At 32.9% G+C, this 22,389-nt stretch overlaps 3 protein-coding genes across 10 annotated transcripts in view; 2 read left to right on the top strand and 1 right to left on the bottom strand.

Annotated features, from left to right (window-relative positions):
* Window positions 1-22,389, top strand: part of LOC134845631 (metal transporter nramp1 homolog) — a 505,909-nt gene that overhangs the window by 27,798 nt on the left and 455,722 nt on the right. The gene's annotated exons all lie outside the window — the stretch shown is intronic.
* The window catches only part of LOC134845632 (TATA-binding protein-associated factor 2N-like), a 159,948-nt gene that overhangs the window by 88,312 nt on the left and 49,247 nt on the right, over window positions 1-22,389 (bottom strand). The window lies entirely within an intron of this gene.
* The window catches only part of LOC134845634 (GDP-mannose 4,6 dehydratase-like), a 50,973-nt gene continuing 48,523 nt past the window's right edge, over window positions 19,940-22,389 (top strand). The window contains exon 1 of one of the 2 annotated variants that reach the window (XM_063862645.1): window positions 19,940-20,211. The gene's annotated coding sequence lies outside the window, so the exon portion shown is untranslated. Of the gene's footprint in view, window positions 20,212-20,836; window positions 21,254-22,389 lie in introns of those variants that run through there. The other variant, XM_063862644.1, reaches the window with a different exon arrangement.

Raw genomic sequence — 22,389 nt, 5'->3', positions numbered from 1 at the left:
TGCAAAAGTTGATTATCAATAGAAGAAAAAGAAACAAAATTTTAATTACTACAACAACTAATTTAATTTTTACAATGAAATGTAATAGAAATAATTCAATTTTTCTAATTAATTGCATAAATGTTATTGAGTAAAGTGGAACGTAATTATCAAAATTCAAAGAAAACTTCGAGTTGACGTCGATAAATCCGACGACTTGGCAGCCCTGAAGATCTTTCAAATTATCTGAAGAAGAAAACCGTGCCAAACAAAACAATAGTGTACTATAGTAGAAAGAGCCTGCTTGATTTTGAAGAAAAGCTCTCTGAGAAAAATTGGTAATTTGTTCATTCTCCTGACCAAGCAGCTCCTATCAAAAAGGTAGCGGAAGCACAATTAAGAGCTACTGAAAGATTATCTGGAGCTCCATCAAGTTTAACAAAACTCAGGTTGATATTGGAGAATCAGATAAACCTAGCTGGACTGGTCCGAATGACAAGATCATCTAAAAACAGATCATTTGAAACAAGGAGGAAGGCACTGGTAAAAAGAATAGATAGAAAGCAACTGGATGGAACTTACTTAAACTATTGTTATTTTTGTTAACCTTTGCTTGGAGCCTCGTATGTTGCCATCCTGGCTGCAGGAAAAAAGTAAAAAAAAACGCAACAATTGTCGCCAGCATTCTGATATCGGGTACAAAAAAGAAAAACATTGTGGAAAACAATGTTGGACTTACTTTTGTTTTACTTGTCTAATAAAAGTGTTTAATTAGACTTTTCAGTGTCTTGATAAGTGTTTTTTTTTTAAAAACGCAAGATAAAAGGTTTTTTAGGACTAAGTCGTTGATAAATTTTAGCTATAGATATCAAAACTGGAATGATAAACAAAGCTATGGTTGACGAGAATAACTTAGGTGACAAGTAAAGCAAGGCAAGAGTGGTAGAGCAGCGTGGATTTGATAAAAAATTTGATGAATTTGAAAAAAAAATTTATTAAATGACCTTAACAACTATGTCGTGTTAAAACTTGGGAGATAATTTAACAAAAAAACTTTGAGTTTGAAAACGAGCAAAGACAAAAGGAGTTTCCATAGAAAAAGCTTACGTCAATAGAAAGTTAAGTGGCACGTTTGTCCAGTGAAACAAAAAAAAAGAGAAAGACATACCACTGCATCTATTTCTCTCTCTACCTGGGTATTCATAGGACAAATTGAACAAAACGGTTTTTAAATTCCTTGAAAACAAATTGAAGAAACCATTGTATAAACAAACACAAGGGAGTGTGAAAACTTTTTTAAACTCCTTTGATGAAATATTTTCGTGTAGTAGTCTGATTTAACAGTCTGTACAACATTGTTCTACTTAAATTCATAAATGCAAAACAAACAATCAGAAAACTTTAGAAATTATGGAAAACTAAGGATATTGCACTGAAAACCATGAAGAGATTGCTACAGTTAGCAGTAGGCTCAGTTTGCTTTAAATGCAAGCGTATGTGGCTTTACATAGGAATTATTTGGAATTGGGGGCCTCTCTTGCCGTCACTCTGGTCTATTTGTTGATGAAAAAACTGTTTTAAGGCATGAAAATCTCGAAACTTGAACACCGATAACAGATCGTAATAGGATATGTCCATGATAAAGGAAGAAACCTAACGTACAGACAGGGTTGTAAAAACTGTCAAAGTTTGCTCCGTCAATGATTTAAAGATTAAAGGTAAAATGATTTGGTTTTTTCCGTCATGATATGATTTGAAAAAAAAATTGTTACTGTGGTTTCAAACTAAAAGTAACCAGTTCAGCTCCTTACTATTCAAAGTAAAACCTAAAAGAAAGCGCAGTTGATTGAAGTTTTAGCAGCGTTTTAACTTGAATACTTTTGATGGGGCCATAAAAAAAATACAAAAATTTGTGTTGATAAGCGAAATCCATTTCATGGAATGATAAGATTGCCTCAGGGTCCTTGATAAATCATCAAAGGAATTATCAATAATGCAAGTGTCAAAATCAAGGGTTCGTCACCTTACAAAAACACCACTCATGCTGGTGGTGCAGTATCGCGGCAATGCAATTCAGATCTTTAGAAATAAAAAACAGTACAAAAAACACCATTTTTATTCAGCAACAAAATGTTTAGAAAATTTTTTTTTTCCTAATGAAATCATTTATGGAAGGGCTTATGTCAAAAATGGTTAACAAGATTCCAAGTTGTGACTCCACTTCTAACGGTCATATGGTTCGACAACAATTTACCACTACAAGAGATGACAGCAAAACACGGGCTCACCTGCTGGACAGCATTTCAGGCAAGTTGGATTTAAGGGCACAAGAGAAAGAGTATTTTGAGTGGTTATAGACCAAAAGAACATCAATGACGAGCTACTGACAATAAAAACACTTCACATCTAGAAAAAAGGACCGATTCAAGACACGCGCGGTAAACTCAGACGCAAACAAATGACGCTAAATTTAAATTTCCGCAATTATAGTTTCGACTAAAACAAAAAAGTTCAAGTTAAGAAACAAAATAAATCTCAATGAAGTTATATAAAAATCATTTTAAAAAGTCCTAGAAACTGAAGTTTGATGGTTTAACCGTGTAATACACTCGGCGCAAAATTCAAAATTGCAAACCAAATATTGGTTAATGACTAGTTAAAATAGGTTGTTGCATCTCACATAAAACAAAAACAAATCTTGGAAAGATTTCAACAAAAAAATGCCTTGAGTATATCAACTGAAAAAACAAAAGGTTTGTTGTAAATAATTTTTTATGCAGAACTACTTCAATAAAACTTTTCAAATTCATCAGAAAGTCTCATTATGCATTAGATTTAAGCATTGGGTCTTGGCTATCTAATGGAAAAAAAACTTAAGTTGAATCAAGTCCCTTGATCAAATTGAAGCAATGAAAAAATTGTGACGTTGGACCCAATTAACAGGGAAAAAAAGTGCTCACTAAAAATTTTTATGTGCTCACTAGACGTGCCCAAGTTAGAAAGCTTAAGGCTTAATCAAAATTTTTTTAATGCATCAGTAAACTTTCCATCCGCGTGCTCCAAATCAAAAACCTGGCTTTAAGTATATTTTGCTTCTACTGCTGAGGCTAAAAAAGCAGGTAACGCTAGTGGACGAGCGAAAAAAAACAATCCAGTCAGCTTGCAATAGTTGAATATCAATAGACGAAAAAAAAAATTTAATTAGTGCAACAAATCATTTAATTTTTACACTGAAATGTAATAGAAATAATTCAATTTTTCTAATTAATTACATAAGTGTTATTGAGTTAAATGGAATGTAATTATCAAAATGCAAAGAAAACTTCGAGTTGACGTCAATAAATGCGACGACGTGGCAGCCCTGAAGATCTTTCAAATTATCTGAAGAAGAAAACCGTGAAAAACAAAACCATAGTGTACTATAGTAGAAAGAGTTTGCTTGATTTTGAAGAAATGCTCTGTGAGAAAAATTGGTAATTTGTTCATTCCCTGACCGAGCAGCTCCTATCAAAAAGGTTGCGGAAGCAAAATTCAATTAAGAGCTACTGAAAGAATATCTGGAGCTCCATCATGTTCAACAAAACTCAGGTTGATATTGGAGAATCAGATAAACCTACCCGGTCTGGTTTGAATGACAAGATCATCTAAAAACAGGTCGTTTCAAACAAGGAGGAAGGCACTGGTGAAAAAAATAGATAGGAAGCAACTGGATGGAACTTACTTAAACTATTGTTGTTTTTGTTAACCTTTGCTTTGAGCCTCGTATGTTGCCATCCTGGCTGCGAGAAAAAGTAAAAAAAAAACGCAACAATTGTCGCCAGCATTGTGATATCGGGTACAAAAAAGAAAACCATTGTGAAAACCAATGTTGGTCTTACTTTTGTTTTACTTGTCTGACATAAGTGTCAATTACACTTTTCAGTGTCTTGATAAGTGTTTTTTTTTTAAAAAAACGCAAGATAAAAGGTTTTTTAGGACTAAGTCGTTGATAAATTTTAGCTATAGATATCAAAACTGGAATGATAAACAAAGCTATGGTTGACGAGAATAACTTAGGTGACAAGTAAAGCAAGGCAAGAGTGGTAGAGCAGCGTGGATTTGATAAAAAAATTTGATGAAATTGAAAAAAAAAAATTATTAAATGACCTTAACAACTATAGCGTGTTAAAACTTGGGAGATATTTAACAAAACAACTTTGAGTTTGAAAACGAGCAAAGACAAAAGGAATTTCCATAGAAAAAGCTTACGTCAATAGAAAGTTAAGTGGCACGTTTGTCCAGTGAAACAAAAAAAAAGAGAAAGACATACCACTGCATCTATTTCTCTCTCTACCTGGGTATTCATAGGACAAATTGAACAAAACGGTTTTTAAGTTCCTTGAAAACAAATTGAAGAAACCATTGTATAAACAAACACAAGGGAGTGTGAAAACTTTTTAAAACTCCTTTGATGAATTATTTTCGTTTAGTAGTCTGATTTAACAGTCTGTACAACATTGTTCTACTTAAATTCATAAATGCAAAACAAACAATCAGAAAACTTTAGAAATTATGGAAAACTAAGGATATTGCACTGAAAACCATGAAGAGATTGCTACAGTTAGCAGTAGGCTCAGTTCGCTTTAAATGCAAACGTATGTGGCTTTACATAGGAATTATTTGGCTATGGGAGCCTCTCTTGCCGTCACTCTGGTCTATTTGTTGATGAAAAAACTCTAACCTGTTTTAAGGCATGAAAATCTCGAAACTTGAACACCGATAACAGATCGTAATAGGATATGTCCATGATAAAGGAAGAAACCTAACGTACAGACAGGGTTGTAAAAACTGTCAAAGTTTGCTCCGTCAATTATTTAAAGATTAAAGGTAAAATGATTTGTTTTTTTTCCGTCATGATGTGATTTGAAAAAAAAAATTGTTACTGTGGTTTCAAACTAAAAGTAACCAGTTCAGCTCCTTACTATTCAAAGTAAAACCTAAAAGAAAGCGCAGTTGATTGAAGTTTTAGCAGCGTTTTAACTTGAATACTTTTGATGGGGCCATAAAAAGAATACAAAAATTTGTGTTGATAAGCGAAATCCATTTCATGGAATGATAAGATTGCCTCAGGGTCCTTGATAAATCATCAAAGGAATTATCAATAATGCAAGTACCAAAATCAAGGGTTCGTCACCTTACAAAAACACCACTCATGCTGGTGGTGCAGTATCGCGGCAATGCAATTCAGATCTTTAGAAATAAAAAACAGTACAAAAAACACCATTTTTATTCAGCAACAAAATGTTTAGGAAATTTTTTTTTTCCTAATGAAATCATTTATGGAAGGGCTTATGTCAAAAATGGTTAACAAGATTCCAAGTTGTAACTTCACTTCTAACGGTCATATGGTTCGACAGCAATTTACCACTACAAGAGATGACAGCAAAACACGGGCTCACCTGCTGGACAGCATTTCAGGCAAGTTGGATTTAAGGGCACAAGAGAAAGAGTATTTTGAGTGATTATAGACCAAAAGAACATCAATGACGAGCTACTGACAATAAAAACACTTCACATCTAGAAAAAAGGACCGATTCAAGACACGCGCGGTAAACTCAGACGCAAACAAATGACGCTAAACTTAAATTCCGCAATTATAGTTTCGACTAAAACAAAAAAGTTCAAGTTAAGAAACAAAATAAATCTCAATGAAGTTATATAAAAATCATTTTAAAAAGTCCTAGAAACTAAAGTTTGATGGTTTAACCGTGTAATACACTCGGCGGGAAATTCAAAATTGCAAACCAAATATTGGTTAATGACTAGTTAAAATAGGTTGTTGCATCTAACACAAAAGAAAAACAAATCTTGGAAAGATTTCAACAAAAAAATGCCTTGAGTATATCAACTGAAAAAACAAAAGGTTTGTTGTAAATAAATTTTTATGCAGAATTACTTCACTAAAACCTTTCAAATTCATCAGAAAGTCTCATTATGCATTAGATTTAAGCATTGGGTCTTGGCTATCTAATGGAAAAAAAACTTAAGTTGAATCAAGTCCCTTGATCAAATTGAAGCAATGAAAAAATTGTGACGTTGGACCCAATTAACAGGGAAAAAAAGTGCTCACTAAACAATTTTATGTGCTCACTAAACGTGCCCAAGTTAAAAAGCTTAAGGCTTAATCAAAATTTTTTTAATGCATCAGTAAATATTCCATCCGCGTGCTCCAAATCAAAAACCTGGCTTTAAGTATCTTTTGCTTCTACTGCTGAGGCTAAAAAAGCAGGTAAAGCTAGTGGGCGAGCGAAAAAAAAACAATCCAGTCAGCTTGCAATAGTTTACTATCAATAGACGAAAAAAAAATAATTAGTGCAACAAATCATTTAATTTTTACACTGAAATGTAATAGAAATAATTCAATTTTTCTAATTAATTACATAAGTGTTATTGAGTTAAATGGAATGTAATTATCAAAATGCAAAGAAAACTTCGAGTTGACGTCGATAAATGCAACGACGTGGCAGCCCTGAAGATCTTTCAAATTATCTGAAGAAGAAAACCGTGAAAAACAAAACCATATATAGTAGAAAGAGTTTGCTTGATTTTGAAGAAATGCTCTCTGAGAAAAATTGGTAATTTGTTCATTCCCCTGACCGAGCAGCTCCTATCAAAAAAGTTGCGGAAGCAAAATTCAATTAAGAGCTACTGAAAGAATATCTGGAGCTCCATCATGTTTAACAAAACTCAGGTTGATATTGGAGAATCAGATAAATCTACCCGGACTGGTTTGAATGACAAGATCATCTAAAAACAGGTCGTTTCAAACAAGGAGGAAGGCACTGGTGAAAAGAATAGATAGGAAGCAACTGGATGGAACTTACTTAAACTATTGTTGTTTTTGTTAACCTTTGCTTTGAGCCTCGTATGTTGCCATCCTGGCTGCGAGAAAAAGTAAAAAAAACGCAACAATTGTCGCCAGCATTGTGATATCGGGTACAAAAAAGAAAACCATTGTGAAAACCAATGTTGGTCTTACTTTTGTTTTACTTGTCTGACATAAGTGTCAATTACACTTTTCAGTGTCTTGATAAGTGTTTTTTTTTTTAAAAACGCAAGATAAAAGGTTTTTTAGGACTAAGTCGTTGATAAATTTTAGCTATAGATATCAAAACTGGAATGATAAACAAAGCTATGGTTGACGAGAATAACTTAGGTGACAAGTAAAGCAAGGCAAGAGTGGTAGAGCAGCGTGGATTTGATAAAAAATTTGATGAAATTGAAAAAAAAAATTATTAAATGACCTTAACAACTATGTCGTGTTAAAACTTGGGAGATATTTTAACAAAAAAACTTTGAGTTTGAAAACGAGCAAAGACAAAAGGAGTTTCCATAGAAAAAGCTTACGTCAATAGAAAGTTAAGTAGCACGTTTGTCCAGTGAAACAAAAAAAAAGAGAAAGACATACCACTGCATCTATTTCTCTCTCTACCTGGGTATTCATAGGACAAATTGAACAAAATGGTTTTTAAGTTCCTTGAAAACAAATTGAAGAAACCATTGTATAAACAAACACAAGGGAGTGTGAAAACTTTTTTAAACTCCTTTGATAAAATATTTTCGTTTAGTAGTCTGTACAACATTGTTCTACTTAAATTCATAAATGCAAAGCAAACAATCAGAAAACTTTAGAAATTATGGAAAACTAAGGATATTGCACTGAAAACCATGAAGAGATTGCTACAGTTAGCAGTAGGCTCAGTTCGCTTTAAGTGCAAACGTATGTGATTTTACATAGGAATTATTCGGCTATGGGAGCCTCTCTTGCCGTCACTCTGGTCTGTTTGTTGATGAAAGAATTCTAACCTGTTTTAAGGCATGAAAATCTCGAAACTTGAACACCGATAACAGATCGTAATAGGATATGTCCATGATAAAGGAAGAAACCTAACGTACAGACAGGGTTGTAAAAACTGTCAAAGTTTGCTCCGTCAATGATTTAAAGATTAAAGGTAAAATGATTTGTTTTTTTTCCGTCATGATATGATTTGAAAAAAAAAACTGTTACTGTGGTTTCAAACTAAAAGTAACCAGTTGATAGTATCACAAAACAACTGAATCAGGACAAATTTTTAATTTTAGGAGTTGTGCTTCTTACTACTCAAAGTAAAACATAAAAGAAAGCGCAGTTGATTGAAGTTTTAGCAGCACTTTAACTTGGATACTTTTAATGGGGCCATAAAAAGAATACAAAAATTTGTGTTGATAAGCAAAATCCATTTCATGGAATGATAAGATTGCCTCAGGGTCCTTCATAAATTATCAAAGGAATTATCAATAACGCAAGTGTCAAAATCAAGGGTTCGTCATTTTACAAAAACACCACTCATGCTGGTGGTGCAGTATCGCGGCAATGCAAGTCAGATCTTTACAAATAAAAAACGGTACAAAAAGCACCAGAGCTTTACCGCGCGTGATTTTCAAGACACGCGCGGTAAAATCAGACGCAAACAAATGACACTAAATTTAAATTTCCGCAATTATAATTTCGACTAAAACAAAAAAGTTCAAGTTAAAAAACAAAATAAATTTCAATAAAGTTATATAAAAATCATTTTAAAAAGTCCTAGAAACCGAAGTTTGATGGTTTAACCGTGTAATACACTCGGCGCGAAATTCATATTTGCAAACCAAATATTGGTTAATGACTAGTTAAAATAGGTTGTTGCATCTAACACAAAAAAAAACAAATCTTGGAAAGATTTCAACAAAAAAATGCCTTGAGTTTATCAACTGAAAAAACAAAAGGTTTGTTGTAAATAAATTTTTATGCAAAACTACTTCACTAAAACATTTCAAATTCATCAGAAAGTATCATTGTGCATTAGATTTAAGCATTGGGTCTTGACTATCTAATGGAAAAAACTTAAGTTGAATCAAGTCCCTTGATCAAATTAAAGCAATGAAAAATATGTAACGTTGGGCCCAATTAACAGGGAAAAAATGTGCTCACTAAAAAATTTGAATTGAAAGAGAGCCAGTTAGTCCAAAAAATGAAAACTTTTAGAAGAGGAATAATGGGAAGAGAGGCCTTCTTGAGACAAAATGCCCACAATGAATTGAATCAGGTTTACCTTGGTTTGTTTTCCTTGGTTTGGCTAGGCTTACAAAAACAGAGAAAAAAGTTACAAGCTTTGAAAAAAAATACCATAATATTTCTTACAGTATTCTTTTGCAATCTTTTCGAAAAGACTTTGCGGTTTTTTTTCTGGAGCTTTCATGACTGACCGGGTGGACCGGAAAACAAGTCTAGAGCCATTAAAACCAACAGCAGAGTATTTGTTTCAGAAAAACTACGGCTGAGTACAAATTGAAAAGATACCAGATAAAAATTTAGGACTTGCCTTTTGAAAAAAAAACCAATTGACAAGATAGATAAAAAAGCCCTAACATTTCGAAAAAAAAAGCCCCAAGAAGAAAAACGCTTCGCAATGAAGTTTTGGTGGAAGCGACTGCAAATAAGTACCTCACCGAGCTCCGTCTCGTTGCTTGCGAGCTTGTACAGTTTTTGTTATTACCGGATTAAGCATCAGCCAAAACTGGGACGAAGCATTTTAGATGCCTCTTTTTACTCTGCCATCCTAACATGGGAGGCAACGAAGAGTACTGCAAGTTGATGGTGGATGTGATGAACATAAATGCAAAGTCAAAGGCAAAACATAATTTCAAAAAGTATTGAAGGCTGCTTGCGATTTTTAAGCAGTCGGATCGATATCTACACTATCAAGGAAAGTAGTTGTTGTATTTGGCGTATTCTGCGTTTTTCAGGTAAGAATAGTTTATGGTTGCCCACAGATTATAATACTATGTCAAAAAAGTTTTCTCTGTATATGAAAAACAGAAATGTCTGACTAACCATGGAAAAGACTCGGCCATGAGTCGATCAACCTTTTATCTAAACGGGAATTTTTGTGAGTAATTAATTGTTCAGTTGTAGAAAAAAGTCAAACTAAAAATTGAATTGATTGAGAAGTGATTGATCCGTTTTAAAGGTGTAAAATTATTTGAATTTTTGTCAGAAAATTGCACCTTTAAAAAGCAGGGAATATTCCATCCAGTTTATTTCATCATCTTTGTTTGGTCAAATATAATCCAATTTAAGAAAAATAATTTAAAAACTCAGCTTTAGTTCATTCTGTTTGCTTTCTCAACGTGTAATTTGTCGAGTTAACGCATAAGCCGAGATTCAATTTGTCCAAGAAATCGTTGCAAATTGGATTGAGGCATGTTTTTTGGTCTTTTTATTACTTCACTAATTGAAAAATTATATCACGTTGTTCTTCTCATAGCGCGTGGTGCAATGGTTATCGAAAAAACTCACAAAATATTTTTCATTTTCTCCTTTTTGTGAAACTTTAATCAGAAATTTTAATTCAAAACTACTGCAGAAACCTGAAATGCAGTAACACATTACGGCTTTTGCCCTAATACGGGCAGTTTTGAAATATTTGCTCTATTAGTATTTTATGATAAAAGACCAAATTTTTGAGCCAGCTAGCTTTTTGTCAATTTATCTTGATTGTTAACGTTGTTTAGATTGTTAACTTTGAACCAAATGAAGTGACCCATTTTAAAGGTGTAAATTTGGTTTGAAATTTTGTCAAAAAATGCACCTTTAAAAGCAGGGAATATACCAACCAGTTTATTTCATCATCGTTTTTTTGGTCAAATAATAATTCATTTTAAGAAAAACCATTTAAGAACTCTGTTTTAGTTCATTCTATCCGGTTGTTTTTTTTTCAGCACTATAGTAGCTTGATCAGCACAAAATAATCATGCGTGATCAAATGACAATCCAATTCAATGAGTTATTTTCTCAGAATTGGGGAGCTTTTTCTGCCTTCCGCAAAAATAATTTCTTCAATAACCCTTTCAATTGTAGCAGAGGATTTATATAAAAAAACTCGTTTTGAAAACAACCTCCTGTTTTACTTGAACTTTATTTACGTTCGCGCAATGTATTTTCAAATTTGACGTTGAAAAAATGATTTAAGCTCTACCGTGAGGTTATATAATTTTTTTTTAAAACCTTAAAATTTTCGAAAAGCTGATAAAAGGGTTAGGAGGTAGGAGGTATCTAATCTGGCACATTATATTTTTCCGTCTTGAGGTTACAAATTAAACATTTTAATATTTGAAATTTGTTAAGTAAAAAAATGCTGTAAACATTTTTTTAAAATCAAATAAATTTCAGAACGAGCATCTTGATTCTCAAAATTAATCAAGATGCTCGTTCTGAAATTTAAATGATTTTAAAAAAATGTTTACAGCATTTTTTTACTTTGTACTGTCTGCTTGGTTAAACTAACCCATTCACAAGGGACCAGCTAAGCCTCGAGTAAGAAAGTGAATAAAAAATCTATGAATAACTCAGGCCTTCTTTTACATCTGATTCACTTAGATCAATCGCTGTATTGAAATTATGTTGAATTCACCAGCAGATTTGAGGGGGGGGGGGTTTGGCGGAGCCCCCTTCCTCCCCTCTGAGGGATTCGACCCCCTGCCGAACCAAAGGGTCCCACCTTTGTACTATTTTGAGATATCCATTTTTGGCGGACGTACCCTAAAATTTTTCAAAAAGCGCCATAAATTTTCTATTTTTTTTTAAATATACTAATTTAGAGGGGGTAGCGCGCCGAAAAAACGCAATTTTTATGTCAAATTTTTACAAAAAGACCCTAAAAACGCTTTTTTTGCCTGAATTTTTTTTCCAAAAATTTGGCTGCGGCGCAGAAAATTTGGTCAAAATTTGGGCCTTTCTAGTGATTTGGGAGAGCTCAGAAAATTATTTTGATCAACGTTTTTGTTTGAATGGTCATATCAACGTTATTACTTTCAAAAATTCTAGTTCGAATGACGAAGCTTGTTGGTTTCAAAATTTCATAATTGTTAAATAAAACTACCGGGCTTGTTCAAATGCGCAATTATCCATTTGATGGATTGGTTGAATGTTTCGAGAGAGCTAATGAATTGGTAGCAAAACCACTGCTGTCTATTTTTTGTCTTCTAATCTGGACTGAGGTGTCTGAGTTATGTTTCGACTGACTCTGCCTAAAATAGTTATGGTTCAACGAACTTGACCAAAACTGGCAATGTTTCGACCGACTTGACCGTAGAAAAATTGTTTTTTGACTAATTTTGATCCAAGCGTGCTGTTTCGAGACCGATTCGATTCAAACTGGCTATGTTTTGACTGACTTGACCAAAGGAAAAATGTCTTCATCTGTGATTGACCCAAGCGTGCTAAGTTTTGTCCGATTCGACCCAAACTAGCGATGTTTCGACCAACTTGACCGAAGGAAAAATGTCTTTGACTGTGTTTGACCCAAGCATGCTATGTTTTGTTCGATTGCACTCAAACTGGCTATGTTGCGACCGACTCGACCCAAACTGGCTATCTTTCAACCAAATATTTTTCAGAGTCTGTATAATTAATGCAAATCAAAAGTTGATCAACCTTGATGTTTTTCACCAAGAATTAGTTAGTAGAGCTTGAATGTTTTCGTTCTAACCTGTCTAAATTTGTTGAATGTGTCAAAACTGTGAAATATGTTTTTCAGTACATCAAAATTTTATCATTAGTTACTTTTTTGGCAAAATATTGTGTCTCGGACTTTCATCTAAGATCATGTGTGGGTCATTTCTACTTTTCAAGAGTGTGTTCGACCATGCTTCGACCATGCAAAGCCGTTTGAGGTCGATGAAAAATGTTGGCTCTGATTAATTCTTTTTTGTTCGGAAAGATTAATGAAATAGTTTTTTTTTGTTTCCTGCTTTTATCCCAACGCACACTCTGCAAATTTTTGCTAAGACGTACATTGCTAATTTAAATTATCCAAAAAAAAAGAAAGTACTGGAAACTTCGAAGCATAATTTTCAAATTGGGTTGAGATTTGATATGAAACGAAAAAACCAAAACAGCTTAAAATTTCGCCCAAAAAGCTATGGTGTAGTTATTTTTGCGAAATTTGGGGCCGAAAATTAACTCCAAGAAATCCTTTTGGTTTCTTTCAGTCAACCAAAAGTTTTGCCGATACTACTGAGTCACTTATACAGCCCAACAAAATTTTAGATGGCTAAAACCTCCAAAATTTTGCACAAAACGTTTCAAATTTTTTTTCAACCTAAGAATTGAAATTTCATACAATAAAAATGACATGTATTAGCTATCCAACAAATATACTTGCATTTATAAGGATTTTTTGGAGATAATGTCCTTCTAGATTTTTGCTGAACTAAAAAAACGACTCTTTTGTTATATTTTGCTCATCAATTGACTCAGTAGATTTATTGTAAAATTTGATTGACTAAAAGAAGTCAAAATGGCCTATTTTTGGGGTATTAATTAAAAGTTTTGCAGACAAATTTGCCCCATAAAAATTCTTGAGAAATTCTAAGCAAAATTGGTTCTCTTCTTTTGTCAAACTCAACTCAATTTAGTTTAGGGCTTACACGTTTAAAGTTTGAAGCATTTTGAGATATCAAAAGAGCATGAATTCAAAAATGGCCAATTATAACGTCCCAATTTGAAAGAAAACAATCGGGGTACGATTGTTTTGTTGTTTTCTTCCTAATTCAAGTTATGAAAATGGTGAAGAGGACAATATTAATTGTTGCAAAGCATGTTATAAAATAATTGAGAGCTAAGAAAGCAGCAAAAAAATTGGTTTCAAGTGTGGTTTTTTTCTTGACAAATTTCATTTTTTTAAATAGCCATTTATAAAAAAAAATTTGATGAGTTTACATCTGAAAACGAATGTCAAAACAGATTTCACTTGCAAATTTTTTTGATAAAGATTTCAAATGTGTTATTTTTCCATATTGGAATGATTAACGCAAGCTATTCACAAATTTGCTCTTGACGCTAAGTGAGTGTGGCGAATTCAGTTTAATGCAAAATGTAGAGTCAACTGATCTATTGCTCTGACAGTTTTCGAAGAAATTGACGGGTGGTTTGGGCTCGGGTGATTTTTTTTTCTCCAGAAATATTTCGATTTTTAAAAAAAATGGTATTTGGCGGAATTTTATTAATAGCATCCAAAAAGTATTGTTGTCCTGAAAAGATACTGCACCTGTGATCATTTTTCGTAAAACTATGGGTATTTAAATATTGTCAATTTGGCCAACTTGGGGCAATTAACGTGCGATATATTTCTTGCTAATACAGCGCCGGAAGTTTGCTTCGTCTTAGAAATCGTTTGAGGTATGCACTTTGGTCTATTTAATTTTTTGTTGTATCAAAATATATCACTTTGTAAATAACCTATATAGTGTCCGGCGGGATAATTCTCAAAAAATAACTTTAAAAAACTGATTTTTTTAATGAAAATTTCATCAATTGTTTTAAGTTAAACTACTCTATATTAATTAAAATGCAGTTGGAACATTCAGATCTGTGCCTTGATACGAGGAGTCTCGTTCTATACTTTTTGTTGTCGATGAAAAGTAATTCGGAAAAACTTTGATTAAATTTAGCTCATAATCATTCTTTTAAAATTTTTATCATGCAGACATTTGATGAAATAGTGCTTCAAACTTTCTCAATTGAGTTTTTTTGCTTGCTAGAATTCAAAATCTTATAGGCAGCTTCCAGGCATACTAATTCATTAAAATCGAAAGAAACATTTCTGAACATTTTTTGAAAAGATGGAAAATGTTTCGTGAAAATTTGGAAAAGAGTTGAGGTATTAAATTCAAACATTTTCCAGTTCCATTTTAGCAGCTCAAAACTTTGAAAAATTTACAAATTTACAAGCCTATTATTTTTGAAGCTTTAAGTTATTTTTTATTTCAATTTGCTTGAAAAATGGTTTTTTTTTGTCTGGGCTTATTTTGAAAACAAAATCTTGTGTTCAAGAAACTTTTTATCTATTGAAATAGTTTTCATGGAGTTCCTGATAGCGTTGCTACCTTGAAATTAAAAATTGTTTTATTGCTTTTCTAGCATTTCGAAAGTGTTAGCAATTGCGGGCAATATGCTGTCAGCGAAGCAGTTCTGGTTGGATTATCCGTTTAGTCCTAAAGCATTCGAGAACTTGATTTCGCATAAAAAATTAAAAGGCTACAATCTATTTGCCATTCATGATATTCAACCTTTTTTGGTTCCAATTTTCAAAGAAAGTGCGGAATATTTATGCTTGGGATGGTGTTCTTTATTCAATCAACTTTCGAAATCTTAACTTAGCAATTTTGAATTTTTGACAATTTTTTTAAATACAATCTAATAGATACTGTTGTCTTGTGCTCAAATTCAAAGCTAAATTCACCTATGATATGGGGGTTTAAAATTTGCTAATGTGGCCTAAAAATATGGGGGTTTAAAAACTGCTAATGTGGCCAAATTGGGATAATTACGCACAATTGTTTTGTATACTGATGATACGCTTAATAATCGGCGGGTTAATGTGTTCCAAATTGAATTACGAAACGCCATTTGGTCGTATTATTAAGATACAAGACGCTGAAATCATCCTTTTGTACTAAGTGCAGGGGTTAAAATTAAAAAAAAAACTTTTTTTTTCTTTTCTTTTTAAATTTTTTTTTGTCAATTTTGAATTATAAAACTTGTCAATTGAACCAAGTCGGCTTCGCCTTGATAAAAGATCAGTCTTATTTTTTAAGTTCTCTACAGAGAACGGTAAGATCAGAATAAATATAAGTGTGTTGAGAAAAATTGATGGTGTATTTTAATTTTCACTTGATTTTGTGTTTAGTGATGTGTTTCATTTATTATATGTATTTACAGCAAAAAAGATTCGATATATAAAACAGTGTATCAAAACGAAACATCAAAATCTATCAGATTTGTTTGAAATAATTGAACTAAAAATCAGCACACAAAAAAAAACAATTCCTTGTCAGTTTTTTCGCATATCCCTGGAACTGTACAATATTCAAATTTACCCTCAAAGAATGATTTAAAAAAGTTTTTTTATCCGTTAACTTTTCTTTTATGCAAATTTTTTTTTTGTTATATTTGGCAAAACTGTCCCACAAAAACGTTCGTCAGAAAAACAAGAATACAAATGAGCATGTAAAGATCTCGACGAAGATCTCAAACGAGCCTGAATAAACCAATTAAATTGCAAAAATCTAGTTTTGGTTAAAAAAAAAACAATTTCCGAAGAATTTAGGAGTTGAAAAAATTTTTAGGATTGAAAAAAGATGAAAAACAACCAGAAATATTGAAGCCGATTCCAAATATGGTTAAAAAATGACAGATAGTTTGTGACAAAAAAAAGAAAAACTTGTATGCAACGCCAACATAGGATTCAACGAGTGACGTTTATTTAGTGCAAGCAAAGTAATATATATAAACGTGAAAGTGAAGTGACAGAATTTAATTCAAAAACCATGAGACCGAAAAATTGGCAGCAAAACATAACAAAAATTAGCAGTCTATACTGAAAAATGAAAAAAAAAAATTGAAAAATTGTCGAATTTACAAAGAAACAAACAGTCGGCCTCTTTAAAGAATCGCTCGTTCACACATAGTACCAAAAGTGTTTTGGTAGTTGTTACTTATGCTATCAAAAACTCCACACTTTTAATATAAAAACGGCTAAAATTTTTCAGGTTGCGGACCTACCTCCCTGACAAAATCACAAGCAAATTAAAATATGCAAGGTTTTAGTACATGAAAGACATTCAAGTCATCTATTAATTTGAACACTTGTTCTTACTTTTTTCTTTTCAGTTCAAACAAAACCGGTTTGTAAAAATTTGATCTGTTACTTTCATTGCAAAAAATTGACTGAAAAAACTTCAAATTTAAATTAGCTAGTTCAACTTTTTTTGGTCGTACGTAGTTGATTAGCTTTAAAAAACAGTAACCTGAACACAATAAAAGAAATAAAAGGGCCCTCCAAAGTTTTTATTAGATAAAAAAAAGCTCCATCTAATATTCTGATATGCTAAAAAGCAATAACTCAAATATGTACTTGTATAATTAGGTTCTTTTATTTTATTCTGATCAAAACTACTAATAACTTTTAAGGAATTGTTTTTTTTACCTTATGAAATTTTAAATTGAGGTCACAGGTACAAAATTTTTGTAATGCAATCATTTTGCGTAAAACTGTCGGGTTTTGAAATTTGCTATTTTTGCTACTTTTTTGGACTAACTAGGGAAAGCTTTGAAAGTTCTCTCAATGATGTTGAAAAAGTAGCGCAAAATACCTATGATTGATGGCACATTCCTATTCTAAAAATGTTTCAAAGTAAATTCAAGCAAACTGAAAAGCCAAACTAATTTCCTGTACGGTTCAAATTTCAACATTTAGAATTTCTTTTTCTTAGACCACAAAACTTTTTCGATCATTATTTTTCACCAAAAAAACTGATCGAGACCAAATAATGGGCATTTGCAATCTTCAGCGCTTTTCCCTGATGTTCAAGCAGTGTGTTATTCCAACTTTCGAAAAATATAGGTATTAATGTTTTTCGTGTGCATGCTTGCTGTCGTTTTTTCTTCGGATTAAGAGTTTGTCTTGAAAATCATAGTTTTTAACAAAACAATATTGAACTTCAGTGATGTGGTTTCCTTCAATTCTGATGAAAAACATTTTAAAATGTTTCTGTGGGTTTGAAAACTGTCAAATTTGCCCTACACTGGATTAAGCAAAGCACGTTTTGATTATGGTATCTACGATACTGAGAGTGTAACAGATGTTTGTATGGTTTTTGATGAAATCCGCCCTCAAAATTTTCAAAATTGAAATTAAGCAATCTAAGTAAGTAACCAAATTTTTCTAGACGCCTAAAATTTCTTCATTTAAAGTTTAGTATAATTCTTGTAGTTTTCCAAAAAACTCTACCCAAAACTCTTCGAGACCAGTTAAAAATCAATCAAAACGAATTGAAATTTTTTTCAAGCTAGCCTTTGTTATAGAAACAACTTCATCATAGATTTAAAAAATATATTGGCTATAAATAGTAACAAACATCGGCCATTTTGAGAAATGTATTAGCCATAGATAGAATCACAAAACGTTCAATTATAGGTACGTATGGAGTCAAAAGTTCATAAATGTTCTTTTTATTTTGGCTAATTTTTTTTCGCGTGGTAGGGTTTTTCTTTGTAACACTTGATAAATATTATACTGCAATGAATAAATGCAAAAACTACAATTGATTTGCATCTTATTTTGTAGAGTTACCCTTATTTTTTTTTACTTTCGGTTTATTTAAACCTGATTACTAATAAAATTATCTCTTGTTTTTATTGCAAAATAACAAGAACTGAAAAAACTTTTAAGCTAATTGTTTTTGCTAGAGGTTTTTTCATCGTTACGTAATTTGATAATGGAAACTTAGGCTTGAAAACTAAAATATTTTTGGTGATAAAAAAAATTTCAAACGTTTTTGAAATCGTTGATTCTCAGAATCACATGCGACTAAAAATATAGGAGAAACAATTTTTAATTGTTGTACAGGTTTCACATCCATTTATAGAAATGAAAAACTGAAATTTAATATTCTTTTGTAATTTAAAGTTATTATTTGATTTTTTAACAATTCTATGTATGCTTGGATCAATCTCGGATAGTTGCGAAGCAAATTGATAATTTTTCCAATGTTGTGCCTAAGTGACAAGAAACTTTGACGTAAAATGAATTTTTCTGTCGCCTATATTTGAGGTCTAGAAGAATGCTCCTATGTGCTTAAAGGTGTTATCGTATCATAAGTCTATTCGCTCTATCTGTTAAAAAAATGTAGATGTAGCTATTCAGACTAAATTTAGCAGAAAAAAAATATTGATTGCAATTTGATTGTAAAATATTGATTGTAAGTCAATGTTTTTTTTTGTAATTCCTTCGTCTTAGACATTGTTGTTCTGAAGAACTAAAACTGACTATATATGATAAGGAACCATAATTTTCCGTCGAGATAACCTTTTTCATCATAACCTATTTGAACATAACCTATCTAAACACTCCCCTGCAAACATGAAAGTTTTCCCCTGCAAACATTTGTTCAAAATTTGCAGGATTGAAATTTGTGTCAATTTGGCAACAAATTATCGAACTGGGATACTCAACGCGCACTATACTTAGCCCTCTCAAAGCGTAAGCAGCACGCTACATTATTGTGACATTTCAAATTGAGCTGAGGTAAATATTTTGCTCTGAGGATATTCACAAGTACCAAAATGATAAATCAGTTCCATTTGTACCAAAATAAAAAAAATCGCGTTAGTAACAAAAATATTCAATTGGCCAAAGACTACTAAGCCGACTATTTTAAGCTGGTGGTTTAAGGTCGCCGGTGGGCGCGCTTTGCGGCGATAATCGGCTCTAATTTTCGTTTAGAGTCCTAACCTCTTTTGTCAAGGTCGCAACACGTTGGCGCGACTGCGGCGGTCACTATTCTGCTGCTTAGTTTTCTTCTGTTTGAACAGTAGAAAATTAGTGTAATAATTCGTTGGCTCACAATTCGACCAATCAGAAAACGATTTGAATAATTTTGGTACAAATATGACCGATTTTTCATTTTGGTACAAATGAACGTTGGTACAAATGGGACTTCACCTTTTGCTCGTATTTATACGTCACCAGACTAAAAAATATATCAATTTGTACTTTACATAGCGTGTGGGTGACAAATTAGGAAATGTATCAGAGAAATGAAAATTATAAATTTGAAGTTTTTTCATTTTTTGCACATTTTTCTTCTTCACTGACGCCAAAGAGCAGTTGGATCAATCAGGGTTTTTCCCTGATACGAGAAATCTTGCTCATTTTTTGCAATAAAAAATGAACGCCAACCACCAATTTCGATTTTAGGAGGTTTACAAACCATATTAAATCCTTAACAAGTCATTGGCTCAATTTCATTATAACGTATAGCGATCTCTATACTATCGCCTTGTTTAAAAAAAAATCAGCTGTTTTTCAAACAAACCGATAAAGTATATTTATTCCCGCTGCAGTTGAAAGCGTACATGCATTGCCTTTATTTTTCACTGAAAAAAGCAAAGGAATTGAATGAGGTTTTCATTACTGTGTTTGTATAGATACAAATAGTGTTTAAGGTACACATACGGAAATTGTTACATTGCCTCAGCCTTTGGGAATGAAATTCCTTCACTCGTAGTCTGAATATCTACCTTTCTCTTACATTGCCTGGTTTTGAGGGAATTACATCCTAGACGGCGGTTACCCTGCGGAAATCTTTTTTACCGATAATAAGCAGGTCAGAAATTAATTGACTATTATTTACTTTTGAACGATTTTTAAAAAAACATATACCCACAAGACTTCCCTTCAAAATGTCGTTGGCATTTCCCATTCCCGCCTTGAATCATTTCCAAATTTTTTATGAGGTTATTTGCACAGAAAAACCTATCGATAAGCAGGAACTGGAAGAGTTTATGTTCGTTCAATAGGCAAAGATGCGATTTGCTTATTTTTTCTACATCAATATTAAATTATACATCTGCAAAATGGAGCTTTTTAAAATAGCAACAAATGCTGAACAAGTAGCAGCAATGGGAATTTTTGGAAAAATTTTGAGCTTACTTTAGCTGGTATCTCTGGATACTCAAGAATAGAACTTGATTTGGTTATTCGAGCGGGCGAACGGGTGCGAAGGTTTTTTCAACCTTTTTTTTTGACAGCCAACCGATTTTCGAACCGATGTAAATTTTTGGGCGAATCAAATAAGACCTTAATTGACACGGGCTTCTTGTCATATTTGCAAAAAGGACTGGCACCTACAATTGTTGGATGTATTCCTTGTAGTTTAAGTTTTACTTGATCGTTTGAAGAACTGTTAAATTCATGTCGAGTTGAAGTGTTTTCGATCTTTTGAAAGTGACTTTAGATCTAGACTTGGCTTTGGTAACGATGACAGACACCAAACCACAGCATGATTAGCAACTCTATGCTTTTATGAAACTGAGTTAAACGCTGAGATGAAAAAAATATATACGCAAGTAACGAATGGTAAATGCAAGACGTGAAAAAACTTGCAATCTGGTGCATGTACTAAAGTAATCTCACAGTCAGCAGATTGTAAATGTAAAATCTTTCATTCAGTTCTATCATCTAACAATTCGGGTACCATAACCAAATTTGACCTAACTTATTCAACATATAGACCTAGGGCTGAAGTTTGACCAAAACCCCTACTAAACAAACTTAATCAAAACCTATATTGCTACGTGTAACGCATTACAACTTTGTTACGTTATCTGAAATTACCTTAAGTTTTCTGCTCAACAGATAGAAAATCGGTAAGTGTGTTTTGGATCTCTTTAACTACTTCCCCCCTTTGGTAACTACCCAGTACCGAATTGCCAAATAAAATAAATTGCCCCTAAAATGAAATAATTCAACGGTTAAACATGCGAATTTTATACCTAGCGACGAATACCCCCCTTTTGCAAAAGGGGTGGGAAAGTTGAAGAGATTCGTGTTTTATTCGGCTTAAACCACGTGGAATTGATATTGATGAAGTTTTTTCAACAAGTACAAAAATAGCGTTTTTTCGGCGCGCCCTCTGCTTCAAAGTTAGTATATATTGGCGCCGAAGGTAGATGCGAGCGGCCACCTGAGAACAGGGCGGTCAGAACTCGGGGGAGGAGACGAAGACGTGACTCGACCGCCTTATCACTCATAGGGTCATCCTCTGGTACTATTTCACGACTACTCACTTCAAAATTAGATTAAAAGTCCGTTGGGCGCCGCCACTAATTACTTATTCTGAAGGAGGAGCGCGCTATTTGATCAAAACTTATAGGCATTTATATAGATACATTTATAGGCTACATAGAGGGTCTGTTTGATGATCTAGAAAAGCTCGGAAATTCAATTCGTCGACCCAAAGATAGCCTGAAGTAGAATGCGATTGCCTGCTTTAATTGACCGAAACTTTAATTGACCTCTTGTTTTTGGCATTGAGAGCGGCGCATCACAATTTGCTTATAAGAACTATTTGTCGTTATAAACATTTTAAATGTTGCGCCATGATTAATTTTGCTTCATTTTAAAATTATGCTTGCTCTGAAATCGGGAAATTTTTTCAAAACGTATCAGCCAAAAGCTAAAATTGTTTTTTTTTCAAAATTTTGCAATCTTTATTTATGCATCGCCAGGGGAGGATCTAGGATCTTCTCGAGGAGGGTTTTCAAAATTTTTGTCGACCTTGTGTTTCCAAGCAACCAAATTGATTTTCCGAGCACTCCCAGAAAACTATAAAAACCTCATTTTGGCCAAAAATTTTGCGCTGAAGTCAAACTTTTGGAAAAACAGATCAAAAACGCCGTGTTTGTGCACTTTTCGGAAAACGCCGTGTTTGTGCACTTTTCGGAAAATTCAAGGAAAATCCCTGAGAGGGGGGGGGCGTCCACCACTGCGCATCACATTGATA

Source organism: Symsagittifera roscoffensis, chromosome 5 (assembly GCF_963678635.1).
Source record: "Symsagittifera roscoffensis chromosome 5, txSymRosc1.1, whole genome shotgun sequence".
NCBI lineage: Eukaryota > Metazoa > Xenacoelomorpha > Acoela > Convolutidae > Symsagittifera > Symsagittifera roscoffensis.
Note: the sequence above shows the minus strand (reverse complement) of the source record. Positions and strands in the feature narration are given on the sequence as shown.